Genomic DNA, 16235 nt, shown 5'->3' with positions numbered 1-16235 from the left:
GTGTACTCCTGCGAGATCCCCTGAGGTCTACCATACTACCTTATCACTTGGGAAACAACGAATCGCTCAACTACTATCTATGATCTACCGATGAGTGGGTGAGTCATGAACAAATCCCTGTGTACAACCCTCCAATCATCCGACAGCTCTAGACCCCTGTACGGTCTCTATGTCATGATTATCAAATCATCCAGCTGCTGTCTCTAAAAATATGTTTTGCCCAGATGGGGCTGAGTAACATATCCTGAATATCTATATACAATAGGCTGACCAGGATCTCTGCTGTCATTTACAATTGGCCTGCAAACTGGGAGGTGCTCCCAGGCCCATACCTGTAAAATCAAAACTCTTGCAGCCATACTCTTCCCCTCCCTATATACAATCTCATGCATCTCGCGATACATGTGCACTAATATATAAGAGCCCCAACCTAATCTCTAAGGGGTCTCAATAAGTCTCTCTAGCATCCTACCCCATCCACACAAAAAACCCTATTGTCCCTTGTCTGGCATCAGAAAGTAGTCGATAAAACCTGCCAAGACGCAAGCTAGTGGAAATTCCTCACTGTACCTGGTCATCGTCACGTCCCAACTGATAGAATGTGTCAAAATGTTAGGATGTCTAAAAACATGTCTAACATTGAGTAACCCAAGGAGCTGCATTGTATCATAATCCACCTTATCCTCAACAAAAGGGATACGAAGAATCCTACAAACATCATCGTGAGTGATGGTCATATCCCCAACTAGCTAGTGGAATGTGTTATGCTCGGAATGGAATCTCTCTAAAAGTGCAATCAACATTACGTGGTTCACATGGATATCAGGTAAATCAAGAAGGTGGGTCAATCCGCACAAATCAATATGAGCCTGGTCAACCTCTGACAACTGACGCACTAATGTCATCGTTGGTGGATAGACACATCTGAAAAGAACATGAGGCAATCAAACCTACAGAAATCAAACAACAGAGCATCAAAAAACATTTCAAATTAGCCTATAAGAGAACCAAAACATCACACAAATCCAACTACGTCAACTGCAAAATCAAAATTTCAAGTTTGGACCTTCAAAAATGCTCACTGTTTTCCAAACAACAAAACACAGTAGGGGCATAAATTTGTACGAGTTAGGAATAGGTCTAGTATGACAAAAGACTCCCATACGACAAAAGACTAGCCTTAAGACGACAAAATGGGCTCTTTTGAATATTTTTCGTACGACACAAGGGTAGGCCTAGAACAACAAAACTGATGGACTTAAATGAAAAAAGAGATTTAATTAGTTTGTCGTACGAGATAGGATCCTATCTCGCATGACAAAACAAGAAAACCTGACTTAAACGTGCCAAAAATTTGAAAAAATCAACAAAAAAATTCAAAATTGAAATGAATAACAAGCTTAAGATAGATCACTTACCGCTGGCTCATAGTTTCAAGGTTGATTATGTCGTATCTGGTGCTCGAATCGATGCATATGAGTGGGAACCACCATTTTTCTTCACAGAAGGCTTTTTGAATTTTCAAACTTGGAGGGTTAAAATGAATTGAAAATGACACTTTTACCCCATATATAGCCAAAACCCTAATTTTTCAACTTGCTCCGATGGACATGAAAATTGTACCCTTAGCTAATTTTCCCATTGTGATTCCATTTTCGGGATCGAAATCGAAATATGAGATCATTTTCCTAGTCAATTTCACAATTTTAACCACTTAGCTCTTTTTCATCAGATGCTCATTCTCACTTCAACTTTGCGCTCAATTTCTCATGAATCAATGTTGAATCTCAATTTCAATTCTACATATCACTTTGCACTCAATTTCTCATCAATCAATGCTAAATCTACAAAAATTCCTCTGAATCAATTTGTGCTTAAATAATTATCATCGCCAAAAATTTCCTAAAATCATGTACCCTTGCTATCTTTTGATTTCGCTCTCGAGGGGGCATACTCATGACCTCATGATTCTCACATCTTCAAAGTCGAGAAAATTTTCAAATCTTCATCAATAGTCGAGCAAAAATATTTTTCAACTAAAGAAAATCAAATTCTTATTGCTAAGAGGCATCTCAGCTTCATCGCTTCATATCAAGTTGAGATCTCTCGATCATCTGAATCGAATCAATCGCTAGGGGCATATCGGTTTCATCACTTCAAATCAAGATGATATTTGTCTTCATCTGAATCAGTCTCTTAATGTTAATCGGTTTCATCACTTTTCATCAAGTTGATTATTCATTTAAACTCAATCAAGGGTTTAAAGAGTGTCTTTGATCACACACTCAATCTAAGCAGGTGTTCAGTTTCATCACATCAAATCAAGCTAGACAGTTTATCTTTGCTCATCGTGTCTTGATCCATCAAGTTCAAGATCAATTTTATCTTCGCTCGCTGTGTCTAGTTCAATCAAGTTCTAGATCAGTAAGATCCACCTCTTGATCAATCAAGTTCAAGTTCGGTATCTTTGCTCCCTAACATTCCTAGTTCAATCAAGTTCAAGATTGGTATCACTTTAATCAACTTTGTTCAGCTTCATCACTTCAAATCAAGCTAAACACCTCGGTTTTCATTTGGTTCATGATCAATCAAGTTTAGAACTGGCATCTCCTAGACATCAACTATTCTTTGAACCAACGCGCTGCTCGCACATTAATTCAAAGAGGGGCAAATTTAATACCCTAAAATTGGTCATCTAAACCATGGGCCCCTAATTTTGACAATATCACCAAGGTCCTAACCAAAGGCAATTAAATCAACTTTGAGCATATTATTAATTCTTCAATCATCAAATGTCACATGGCAAATCAATTACTCAATATTAATTAAATATTTATTTAATTAATTGAATCATTTCAAGAATATCATTTTAATCAATAATCCTATTTAATTTATTAAATATCCTAGCATATTTAATTAATTAATAAATTTGCCATTTGATCATGCAAAAAAGGAATTAATTTATTACAAAAGAGGAATTAATCACAAAGCAAGAGTTAAATTGAAAATAAAATAAAAGAATTAAGTTGAGAGAGAAATCAAACTTGAGATATTATTTCTTTCTTCTAAATTGAGAACTTGAAATTAGAAAAATAATTAAAAGGAATTATTAATCATTCTCTAAAATTGGAACTCACAACTTTTGAGAAAAAGAAGTTCAGTTGCATTAAAAAGACTCTTTTCTTGAATAAATAAAAGAATTATCTATTTTTATCACAAATGCACGGAATTAATTAATTCTTATTTCTAATGCAACTTGAACTTCTTATCTGAATGCATTTCAATTAAACTATAATTGGAATATATCTCAAAGTTGATTGAACTTGATTTCTCAATTATTTCAATTAATTCTAAATTGTGCTTTTTCTTGATCTCTCTTGTGAATTCTCTATAAATTTAGCCTCCATCTCTCATTCAAATCACCCCAGAGATATTTGAGAAATACCTTGGAGATTATTATTATGCTGATTTTGCTCTGGAGTCATTGAAGATCTCTTTCTTTCTTTTTGAGATTATTTGCATCTTAGTTTAGCTTTTTCCATATTTAGTTTATTTCATTATTTCTTGAATCCATATTTGCTTGAATCATTATTGCTTGAATCCATATTGCTTGAATTCACTATTGCTTGAATCTTTCATCCATCTTGCATCCATATAGTTTAATATCGTGCTCATATAGATTAAATCATTCGTCTTGGTGTAGTCTAGTCACTGGTATTGCTTATTAAAATCTGAGAGCAATCTTATACTCACATCTTTTAGAAGGCAATTAGTCGCTTTGTTATGGTTTTATTATTCATTCTTATATCTGCCTAACCATGCATCTAATGACTTAATTGAAGTGTTGTGCCTGCAGCTATCAGACCTCTTTTCACTTTTTCACATACACAACACGTCAAGTAGCATTAAAATCTTTAGTACATGATTTTGAACCAATAGCTTGATATGCATCAAATAGATTTCTCACAATAGTTCTTTCACTGTTACTTTCAGATGATCTTAGGCCTAGAATTTTCATTGTCTCTCTAAAATTTAAATTTTTTATCATTTGAACAATTAATTGATATCTTGTGGTTTGATTTAAGTTTTCAAAATAGTTTTGCCATATTATTTTAACCATTCTCCTCCAAGTTCATTCATTCATTTTATTGGGCATTGGCTTCAATATATTCTCATCAATGTCAATTAGATACTTTGGTTTCCTACGAATGATTCTAGGAGGTGTTAACATTGGTGCATTATGTACATTCAATTCATCAAGTAGAGAAGGTGTAATATGTTCATCATTTAATTGATTATTCAATGCTATATCTTCTTCAATTGCATTAGGTTCATACGGTAAATCAAATGTCTCTTCTTCAATTGCATTAGGTGCATTATATTTGTTTGGTAAATTGAATTGAGATGTTGAGGATGACATACCTTCTTCTCCCATTGTTCTTATGTCACGTAATTTCTTCATACACTACCTTTGTCTTTCCTTTTGAGCATCTCATTGTTCCATCATTCCTCACTTGTTCTTTCCCATGGTTGATATCGATTGTCCTAAATAGAATCATATTACATATATATGTAAACAAAAATTCATAAACAAACAATTAACCATAAATATGCATCTTATCACTATTTTTTGGAATCAAACTATTAAACAATCACAATACTATTGACAAAACTAATAAGAACAACAATTCAATCATTTGAAATCATGCAAAAACAAAAAAGTTCACTTACTTCTATGTATAAAACAGTGATAGAAGTGCAGACACAGTTCCAGTGGGGCCTTCAACAACCTCAAAAACTTATTTTGATGTCATTGAGGCTCTTGGGAAACTAAAACTTTGTCAATGTAGCACGAACACGCTACATTAATAACAACATACACACTGTTAGTCCATAAAATGTTGGCAAGCCCAACGATATTCTTTTTTCCCATTATGGACTTATTACTAGCATGTATGTGCTCCTAAGCCTAAAAAAATATTATCACAGGGTAGCGAATAATGGGCTCAGTACCCCATATGTGCTTACAAGTAATAAGTACCACATATGCGCTCCTTTGCCTTAAAAGAGTTATGGCAGGGCAGTGAACTAATAGTTTTAGTACCCCATATGTGCTATTGGTAGTAGAAAAGATGTGAATGAAAAGAGAGAGAGAGAGAGAGAGAGAGAGAGAGAGAGAGAGAGAGAGAGAGAGAGAGAGAGAGAGAGAGAGAGAGAGAGTAGGGGGGAGGGAGAGAGGAGGGGGGGTGGAAGGGAAGGAGGGAGGGAGAGAGGGAGAGAAGAGGGGGGAGGGTGGGAGAGAAGAAGGGGTATGGAGGAAGGGAGAGGGAGAGTAGGGGGGACGGAGGGAGAGGAGAGGGGGAAGGAAGAGAGAGAGAGAGAGAGAGAGAGAGAGAGAGAAAGAGGGAAGGAGGGAGAGGGAGAGAGAGAGAGAGAGAGAGAGAGAGAGAGAGAGAGAGAGAGAGAGAGAGAGAGAGAGAGAGGGAGAGGGAGAGAGAGGGAGAGAGAGAGAGGGGGGAGGGAAGGTAGAGAGGGAGAGAGGTAGAGGGAGGGAGAGAGGGAGAGAAGAGGGGGGAGGGTGGGAGGTGGGAGAGAAGAAGGGGTATGGAGGAAGGGAGAGGGAGAGTAGGGTGGAGGGAGAGAGGAGGAAAGGAGGGAGAGGGGAAGAGGGAGAGAGAGAGAGGGAAGGAGGGAGAGGGAGAGAGAGGGAGAGAGAGAGGGGGGAGGGAAGGTAGAGAGAGGGAGAGAGGTAGAGGGAGGGAGAGAAGGAGAGAAGAGGGGGGAGGGTGGGAGAGAAGAAGGGGTATGGAGGAAGGGAGAGGGAGAGTAGGGTGGAGGGAGACGGGAGGGAAGGAGGGAGAGGGAGAGAGGGAGAGAGAGAGGGAAGGATGGAGAGGGAGAGAGAGGGAAATAGAGAGGGGGGAGGGAAGGTAGAGAGAGGGAGAGAGGTAAAGGGAGGGAGAGAGGGAGAGAAGAGGGGGGAGGGTGGGAGAGAAGAAGGGGTATGGAGGAAGGGTGAGGGAGACCCTTTAGAAAATCATATAGTGTTTTTATGGGTCATTGGTGTCCTGAGGGGTCATATGGCATCCTATGACCTCTAGGACACCATATGGTGTTGTTATGGGTCGTATGGTGTCTTTGTTAGGTCCTAGAGACAACTGAGAGGGGGGGGGTGAATCAGTTGTCTAACAAATTCAAACCAAAAACAATTAAACAAACTTAATGCTTAATACTAGTAAATTAGTCTAATATGTTGGTAGACAATTTTAACAGTTAATTGCAATACCGGTAAGGATTAATGCATGAGACAAAAGGACAAAGTCATCCACAACAAATAACACCAATATTTGTACGTGGAAACCTTGTAAGGGGAAAAACCATGGTGGGAAACCTTACCCACAATCAGATGATACTACTACAGATAATAAGTGTATACAAATGGGGTCTGCACATGCAGAAAGACAAAGCATCTAGAGCTCACTGCTCAAACACAAAATGAGAGTCACACTGACTACAATTGGATGGTTAAATCCAATAAGAATGTACTACTCAAAATAGCATCTTCATATGCTGGATTCAGTACCGGTGTAGTTCTGATTGTCTTCACAAAAACCCTCCTTCAACCTTCAAATGATGTCTGCATGTATAGCTCTGCTTAATCTCGCATATACCTTCACATAATCCTTTTTCGCATTCCACCTTTGATCTTACAAATAAGATCTTACATTTATACCATACCCTAAGACCAATTTTAGTAGGTCGGCTCTAAAGGATAATACAATAAAATTAATTTACAAATCAATTAATACCCAATGCAATAACTAATTCACCATGTCAGCTTAATGCATTTACAACAATAATAAGTCATCTTCATAGCGTGCCATGCTGATCTGGAAAAGATAAACTTGTCGGTGTATAACTTGGAACTATTTGTCGGTAACAACAAATATGTAAATACGAATATGCCAATTAACAAAACTCCAAGACAAGGTGTCCACACGATGTCTTCAACATAACCAAGTGTTTTCCATGCCCTTCCAAGTGTCGGTGATCATTATATCCTGTCGGTGTACCAAATACAGGTGACTGTGCATAAGTCACTTGCTTGTCGGTGAATGTTGTTGATTCTCCAAAGTGCCAGTGTTGATAAGTGTTTAGTAGATGTTGACATCAATGACAAAACCATACCAAAATAACAACAATCTCCCCCTTTGGCATTGATGGCAACACAAGATGGAAAAACCATCAAAGTGGCAAAATAGAAATGCCAAATACCAAAAGCCAACAATCTCCCAAAAAGAGATCATAACCAGAAATCAAAATACTGATACAAAGAGTAATAATCTCTCCCAAATAACAATCTCTCCCCCTAGGAGCAACATGTGTTTTCCTTGTGTTTTTCCATACCAATCTCTCCCCCTTTGAAATCAAATGCCAAAGTTATTACCAAGCCAAGTTCATATACAAAATACCAATCAATTTAGTATACCAACTACTCCCCCTGAGAAGTAGCTTCCTCATCAAAGCCGGAGTAAAATATTTCTCTATTAATTTTGCTGGTTGATGACAATCATCAACTTCATAAGTCTCTACTGGTGGGGGTATGACCCCAAGCTAGTCTCTGAGATATTCAAAAGTCTCCTTAGGTAGAGGTTTAGTGAAGATATCTACAATCTGCTCTTTAGTATTCACATAAACCAGTTTTATCTCTTTTGCTTCAACATTTTCCCTTAGAAAATTCAGTTTGATAGAAACATGTTGGGTTTTAGAATGTAGTACCGGATTCCTAGATATATCAATTGTTGCAGTGTTATCACAATAGATAGTAATAGGTTCCTTGCATTTTACCTTTATGTCTTTCAACATTTGCTTAAGCCATAGTACCTGTGTATAGTTAGTTACTGCTGCAACATATTCTGATTCTGTTGTTGATAAAGATGTATAACTTTGTTTCTTACTCAACCAAGAAACTAGTCTTCTTCCAAGAAAGAATGCACCGCCGGTGGTGCTTTTTCTATCATCCACATCTCCTACCCAATTTGCATCTGTGTATGCACATAATTCAAAGTTTTCATCTCTAGGATACCATAATCCAAGATTTATAGTGCCTTGTAAGTACCGGAAAATCTTTTTTATTGCTGATTCATGATTTAATCTAGGATTACTCTAAAATCTTGAAACAATACATACTGCATTCATAATATCAGGTCTGGTTTGTGTCAAATATAGTAAACCTCCTATCATAGATTTGTATCTAGTTGGATTAACAGGTGTAGATTCATCCCTTAGTGATAGTTTGTCATTTGTAGTCATAGGTGTGCTTACCAGTTTAGAGTTCTCCATCCCAAATTTCTTTAGTAACTCTTTTAAGTATTTGGATTGACTCAAGAATATACCTTTATCAGTTTGTGAAATCTGCAATCCTAAAAAGAATTTTATTTCTCCAATCATAGACATTTCAAATTCCTGCTGCATTTTAATAGAAAATTCTTTACATAATCCATCTTCTCCTCCAAAGATTATATCATCAACAAAAACTTCTATAACCAAGATGTCATCATTAGTCACTTTATAATATAAATTTTTGTCTGCATTACCTTTAGAAAAACTAATCTTCAAAAGATACTTATCCAATCTTGCATTCCAAGCTCTTCTTGCTTCAATCCATACAAAGCTTTTCTTAACCTGCAAACCATATCTTTTTTATCTATAAAAAAAAATCCATCAGCTTGTTCAATGTAAACTTCTTCTTCAAAATCTCCATTCATAAATGCACATTTAATATCCATTTGATATACTTTGTAGTTCTTGTGTGCTGCAAAAGCCAAAAATAATCTGACTGCCTCAATTCTAGCTACCGGTGCAAAGGTTTTATTGTAATAAATTCCTTCTTTCTAAGAATATCCCTTACACACTAGTCTTGCTTTATTTCTGATAACCTTACCATCTTCATTAAGTTGTTTCTGAATACCCATTTGGTTCCAATTACATTTTTATCATTAGGCCGGGGAACTAATGTCCAAGTCTTATTCTTCTAAATTTGTTCTAATTCTTCTTCCATAACTTTAATCCAATATTTATCTTCACATGCCTCATTAACTGATGATGGTTCAATTTGAGAAATAAGACATACCTCTTCATTTGCCAATCTTCCTCTTGTCATAACTCCTTTATACTTGTTTCCAATTATCTGATCTTCAGAGTGATTCAATCTTACATACCGGGGTGTCTTTGTTTGTTGTTGTTCCTCAGTTACTGTGGAATTTTCAGATGATACCGGTGTAACTGGATCTTCATTCTGTACTGGTTGATTCAGTATAGGTTCATTTGTCAAAATTTCTGTTGCCGGTTCAGAGTCTATATACCTTGAAGTTCCTCTGAATTGTTCATCAATCTTTACATTTGTACTTTCAACAATTTTCCGCAATCTTTTGTTAAAACATCTATATGCCTTGCTCTTAGATGAATAACCAAGAAATATTCTTTCATCACTTCTAGGATCAAATTTCCCAATATACTCATCTCTTCTGATATAGCATTTACTTCCAAAAAGTCTGAAATATTTAAGAGTAGGAGTAATACCAAACCATAGTTATGAGGGGTCTTACCGGTTTCACCTTTGATGTGAACTTTGTTGAATGTGTAGACCACTGTACTTACTGCCTCTCTCCAATGTACATGTGGTAGGTTTTCTTCTGATAACATACTTCTTGCTGCATCCAAGATAGTTCTATTTTTCCTTTCAACAACTCCATTCTGCTGTGGTATTCGAGGTGCTGATAGTTGTCTTTTGATTCCATTTACTTCACAAAATGTATTAAATTCCTTAGATGTAAATTCTCCTCCTTGATTTGATCTTAGACATTTGATTTTCTTACCGGTTTCATTTTCTACCATTGCTTTGAACAGTTTGAACTTTCCAAGTGCTTCTGATTTTTCTCTGAGAAAAGTAACCCAACACATTCTAGAATAGTCATCAATGATTAGCATGAAATATCTATCACCTTGTAAGCTTTTAGTTCTAGCTGGACCACATAAAGCAGTATAAATTAAATCAAGAGCATTATTGGATTTTTCTGGAATACTTTTGAAACTAGCTCTAACTTATTTTCCAAATTGACATTCCTTACATACTGTATTGTGAAGTTTGACAATTTTAGGTAAATCTCTAACTACCTTAGTAGTACTGATTTTCACCATGCAATCAAAATTTACATGACAGAGTCTCTTATTTCATAGCCAACTTTCATCAATATGTGCAATTAAGCATGTCTTTTCACTGTTATTCAAATGAAATGTATTACCTCTAGTCTGATTACCGGTTGCAATTTCCAAACCAGTTCTATTCATAATTTTGCATTTTCTATTTTTGAATTGTAACTGAAATCCTTTCTCAACTAATTGACCAACACTCAAAAGATTATGTTTTAAACCTTCAACATAGTAGACATTGTCAATATTATTCTTATCGTCAAGAGATAGTGTACCCTTACCTTTGATCAAACAAGCTTTATCATCTCCAAATCTTACTAAGCCTCCATTGTATTCTTGAAAGTTCAAGAATTTACCTTTATCTCCTGTCATATGATGTGAGCATCCTGAATCAATGATCCACTCATCTTTTACTTCAAATTTAGCTACCAAGGCCTGTTCTATCAGTTGAGCAGTAGGTGTCAGTTGATCTTTTGTTATAGCAACAAAAACCCATCCATTGTCTATCGGATCCTCATCAGAATCATCAGTCACTCCTCCATCAACAATGTAACAAGATTTGTCTTTATTCTTCTTAAAATTTTTATCTTTGATATTCAGTGTTAGGCTTGTATATTCTTCTAGCTTCTTCTCTTAGTCTAGCATGTCTATTAGGGCATCTTGAAGCCATATGACCAATCTTATTGCAGTTAAAACATTTAAAAGGTACTTTACCTTCATACTTTCAACTGGACCTTTAGGCATTTTCCTTGCAAATAAGGCTTCAAGTTCTTCAAGTTCTTCATTTTCTTTCCTGCTTTCTTCAAGTTCTCTTGCATAAAAGGCTTTCCAATCAGATTGGTCAAATGATGGTGCAGATGATGTTGATGCTTTAAAGGCTAAATCTTTCTTTATAGTAGCAACAGGACCAAATTCTTCAATTTCAAAACCTGAAAGTTTTCCAATCAATGTATCCCTAGTTACTGATGTATTAGGCATTGTTCTTAACTCATTTATAGCAGTGAATTTCATTTTATATGTCGGTGGAAATCCTCTTAAAACTTTTGAAACAATTTCATCCTCACTTAAGGTTCCTCCACAACATTTAATACCCAAAACAATCTCATTTACTCTTTCCATAAAAGCAGAAATCCTTTCATCTTCTTCCATTTTCAGATGTTCATACCTGACCCAGAAGCTTTCAAGTTTTGCAATTTTGACTATGGAATCTCCTTCATTCAATGTTTCCAAATGATCCCAAATAGCTTTAGCAGTAGACCTATCTAATAGTCCCATGATTTGCTGATCAGATAATGCGCTCAAAAGTGCTTCTCTTGCTTTGCAATCATTTTCTTCATCTTTAGTCAAGTTAGGTGGATTGGGTTGACTCTGAGTAGGAGCAGTATAACCATTCTTTGTAACATCGCAGATGTCCTTTCCAATGCAATTTAGATGTGTCTCCATTTTGATCTTCCATATGCCATAGTAAGTTTAGGACTGTCCTTCCTGAAATAGTTAGTAGACATTGGATCTCCTCAAGCTATTAAACTTCTGCAAAAGAGGACTAAGCTCTGATACCAATTGTTAGGTCCCAGAGACAATTGAGAGGGAGGGGGGGGTGAATCGGTTGTCTAACAAATTCAAACCAAAAACAATTAAACCAACTTAATGCTTAATACCGGTAAACTAGTCTAATATGTCGGTAGACAGTTTTAACAGTTAATTGCAATACCGGTAAGGATTAATGCATGAGACAAAAGGACAAAGTCATCCACAACACATAACACCAATATTTGTATGTGGAAACCCTGTAAGGGGAAAAACCATGGTGGGAAACCTTACCCACAATCAGATGATACTACTACAGATAGTAAGTGTATACAAATGGGGTCTGCACATGCAGAAAGGCCAAGCGTCTAGAGCTCACTGCTCAAACACAAAATGGGAGTCCCACTGACTACAATTGGATGGTTAAATCCAATAAGAATGTACTGCTCAAAATAGCATCTTCATATGTTGGATTCAGTACTGACGTAGTTCTGATTGTCTTCACAAAAACCCTCCTTCAACCTTCAAATGATGTCTATGTGTATAGCTCTGCTTAATCTCGCATATACCTTCACATAATCCTTTTTCGTATTCCACCTTTGATCTTACAAATAAGATCTTACATTTATACCATACCCTAAGACCAATTTTAGTAGGTTGGCTCTAAAGGATAATACAATAAAATTAATTTACAAATCAATTAATACCCAATGCAATAACTGATTCACCATGTCGGCTTAATGCATTTACAACAATAATAAGTCATCTTCATAGCATGCCATGCTGATCTGGAAAAGATAAACCTGTCGGTGTATAACCTGGACCTATTTGCCGGTAACAACAAATATGTAAATACGAATATACCAATTAACAAAAATCCAAGACAAGGTGTCCACATGATGTCTTCAACATAACCAAGTGTTTTCCATGCCCTTCCAAGTGCCAGTGATCATTATATCCTGTCGGTGTAACAGATACCGGTGATTGTGCATAAGTCACTTGCTTGCCGGTGAATGTTATGGATTCTCTAAAGTGCCAGAGTTGATAAGTGTTTAGTAGGTGTTAACATCAATGACAAAACCATACCAAAATACCAACAGTCTTAAGGGGTCACGTGACACCATATGACTGATCTCGATTGTGACTATAGGAATTATAGAAGAAGAGAAAGAGGGAGGGAGAGAAGAAGAGAAAGAGGGATGGGGTATGGAGGAAGGGAGAAGGGGAGAGAGCAAGTGAGAGAGAGAGAGAGAGAGAGAGAGAGGGAGAAAAGGAGGGGGGAGGGAGAGGAAGAGATATCGAATCCAAGACACAATATGACCCTTAGAACACAATATGACCCCTAACAACATCTAAGGGTCATAGGGTGTCCTAAGGGGTCATATGACACCATATTATCCCTTAGCACACCATATGACCTATAACGACACTAAATAGCATCCTAAGGGGTCATAGAACACTATATGACCATTTAGAACACTATATGGTGGTGTTATGGGTCATTAGTGTCCTGAGGGGTCACATGACATCCTATGACCCCTTAGGACACCATATGGTGTTGTTATGGGTCGTATGGTGTCTTAAGGGGTCATATGGTGTCTTAAGGGGTCACAGGAAACCATATGACCTCTTGGGAAACAATACAACCTCTAATGACACCTAAGGGGTCATATGATGGGCTAATGAAATGATATATTAAATTTAAAGTTATGAATAGAACATCATACAATGAGACTCCAAGCGAACAAACAATGAGGCTTCGCTAAAAAGCAAGTGTAAGAGCTTGACCTAACCCTAAGAGTACCACCTAAGTTCTAAAACATATGATGCTATTAAATTTGCAAGGTTATAAGACTGATCTCGATTGTGACTATAGGAATTACACACTTGATTTCTTTCATGGGTATGTACTATTCCAAGCTGTTTGACAAGTGGTGATCATCATATACTACCACTGCCATGCATACACCAAACTTTAATTTCTTTAGGTGATAGGCATTGTGTAACAACATGGGAACTCTCACATACCCACCACTATCATTCTTCAGGACATCATCTGTGTTACTCTCCCTCTTTCTCTTCCTACCTGTTGTTTCCTTCTGAAAAACATAATGCAGGTACTCTGACTCATCATTTTGCTTTGTTGACACTATTTTCCACATCTGCTCTGCTCATTAAAAACACATTTGAGAAGAATATTGCTGCAAGTTTCCTTGTTTGTCATGGTAATACACTTGTGGTTCAATTTCAAACCCTATTCCTCCTATTCAATATGTGCACACAAATCCATCAGTCAATTTTCTTAGGAGAGCATACATGATAAAAATCAAAGAGGAAGTTGCAGACAAGAAATAAATTCACTTACTTCTATAGATGTGTAGACACAATTTTAGTGGGGTATGGAGGTAGGGAGGGAGAGAAGAAGAGAAAGAGGGATGGGGTATGGAGGAAGGGAGAAGGGGAGAGAGAAAGAGAGAGAGGGATGGGGTATGGAGGAAGGGATAAGGGGAGAGAGGGAGAGATGGGGTATGGAGGAAGGGAGAAGGGGAGAGAGGGAGAGAGAGAGGGATGGGGTATGGAGGAAGGGAGAAGGGGAGAGAGGGAGGGAGAGAGAGAGGGATGGGGTATGGAGGAAGGGAGAAGGGGGGAGAGAGAGAGAGAGAGAGAGAGTGAGAGAGAGAGAGGCACCTTGTATGCGTTTGAGAGGGGGAGACAATACACTTACATGTGTATATATATACTTAATATATTATATATATACATATATATATCAATATTATATATTGCATGTATATACACACATTATATATACAATAACATATTATACACATTATATATTACATATATTATATGTATATACACATATTATATATAGAATATCATATTATACAATAGCGCGTACGCGTTGTTTATAGTAAAAAGAGCACGTATGCGCTGATTACACCATAAGTACCCCATACGCGTTTTTGACTGTTTAGGCTTGGAAATAGGCCTAGATGACAAAGCTACGGTTTGGAAGTTTGATTTCCCTCCATTTCTTTCATTTTTTATGTGTTTTATTTTATCAACTTGGTTTATTGACTTTGTCATAATCAGGTTTACACTTCATCAAGTGGGTATTTCTAAAATTGCCACCATATTTTCACCCATCTTCTGAGCTTTCTAACCATATTTTTTTTTTCAATTTGAACAACAATAACATATTATTATTGAATTTCTTTTACCAGTGTCTCCATAGTTCTCACAAACATAGGTGCACCATTTTTTGAATAACTTTTGATATACTTATCCAAATTTTAAATTTTTTTATATATTATTGTAGTGCACTTGATTCTTTACAATTTAAAAAAAAAAATTGTATTTTTAAATTTTTTTAGTGCAACTTATGCTTCGTGCACGAACAGGTACCTAATTTTCTGGATGTGCTCGATTGGAAAAATCATAAAAAAAAAATACTCAACAAAAAATTACAACAAAATACACATCTTCTAATGCTCACTCTTAACTATCTTTTTGCCTTGAAGGATTTGTCAAAATACTAAATCTAACTATGACTTTTTTGATGCGCATGTCAGACACTATGTTATGTTTTTAAAAAAAAATCAGGGTCAGTTTTTCGTGCGGGAAGGATTTGACTACCTTAATCTTATCCAATTTTAATTTTTTTTAGTAGTTTGGAAACTAGATTCAGAGTACTACAATATTTGTTCTTTGATTATCTTCATATCTTGAGTGGATGACTTTCAAATTTTGCCTCCAAGTTCAGGTTCACCTGATTTCAGAAAAAAAGTGTCCACTTATACCCCCCTTTTTAACCACCATATTTGTGCACTTACCCAGTGCTTGCAAGTAAATGTAAATGAAAGACTGAAATGTAAATTACCTCAAGGGAGGATGCAATAGGAATGTAGATAAAATTGCTTGTGTGGAATCAAATGATAAAAGAGATCTCCTCTTCAAGGGTTGAATCCTTGACTTGAATGCGTGATCTCATGTATTCCAACTTATTTAAATGGGAGAGAAAATGCAACTTATATATTCATCAATTAGGGTTAATTGGATTGATTTTTCATCATAGGCCGACACAAGGGAATTTTTCCCGTTGAACTCACAAAGTTCAATGCATAGTTTGAAAGAAGGCGCCCCAAGATAGTGTAGGGACAGGGACACCACGTCCCTATCCTAGGGGGTCTAGGGGTGCCACGCCCCTATCCTAAGGGGTCCAGGGGTGCCACGCCCCTATCCTGCCCTTATCCAAGACAAAAAGAAGGTTTCAAGACATGCAGAGGGTAGAAAAATGTGCAGTTTTCAGGTATTGAGCAGGTCTCGGCTCTTCGATCAGGCTAGGGGATTCAATTCGCCAATGTGAAGACCCTAATGTGGTCAAAAATTCCAAGGGTCACAATTTAATGACACTACATATATAGGTCTAGTGTAGCAAAGGTAAAAGTTATAATATGGATATCAATAGTGTCATTGTTAATATTGATTTTAGT

The sequence above is a fragment of the Cryptomeria japonica genome, chromosome 5 (genome assembly GCF_030272615.1).
Source record: "Cryptomeria japonica chromosome 5, Sugi_1.0, whole genome shotgun sequence".
NCBI classification, from domain to species: domain Eukaryota; kingdom Viridiplantae; phylum Streptophyta; class Pinopsida; order Cupressales; family Cupressaceae; genus Cryptomeria; species Cryptomeria japonica.
This window is presented reverse-complemented; position numbering follows the sequence as displayed.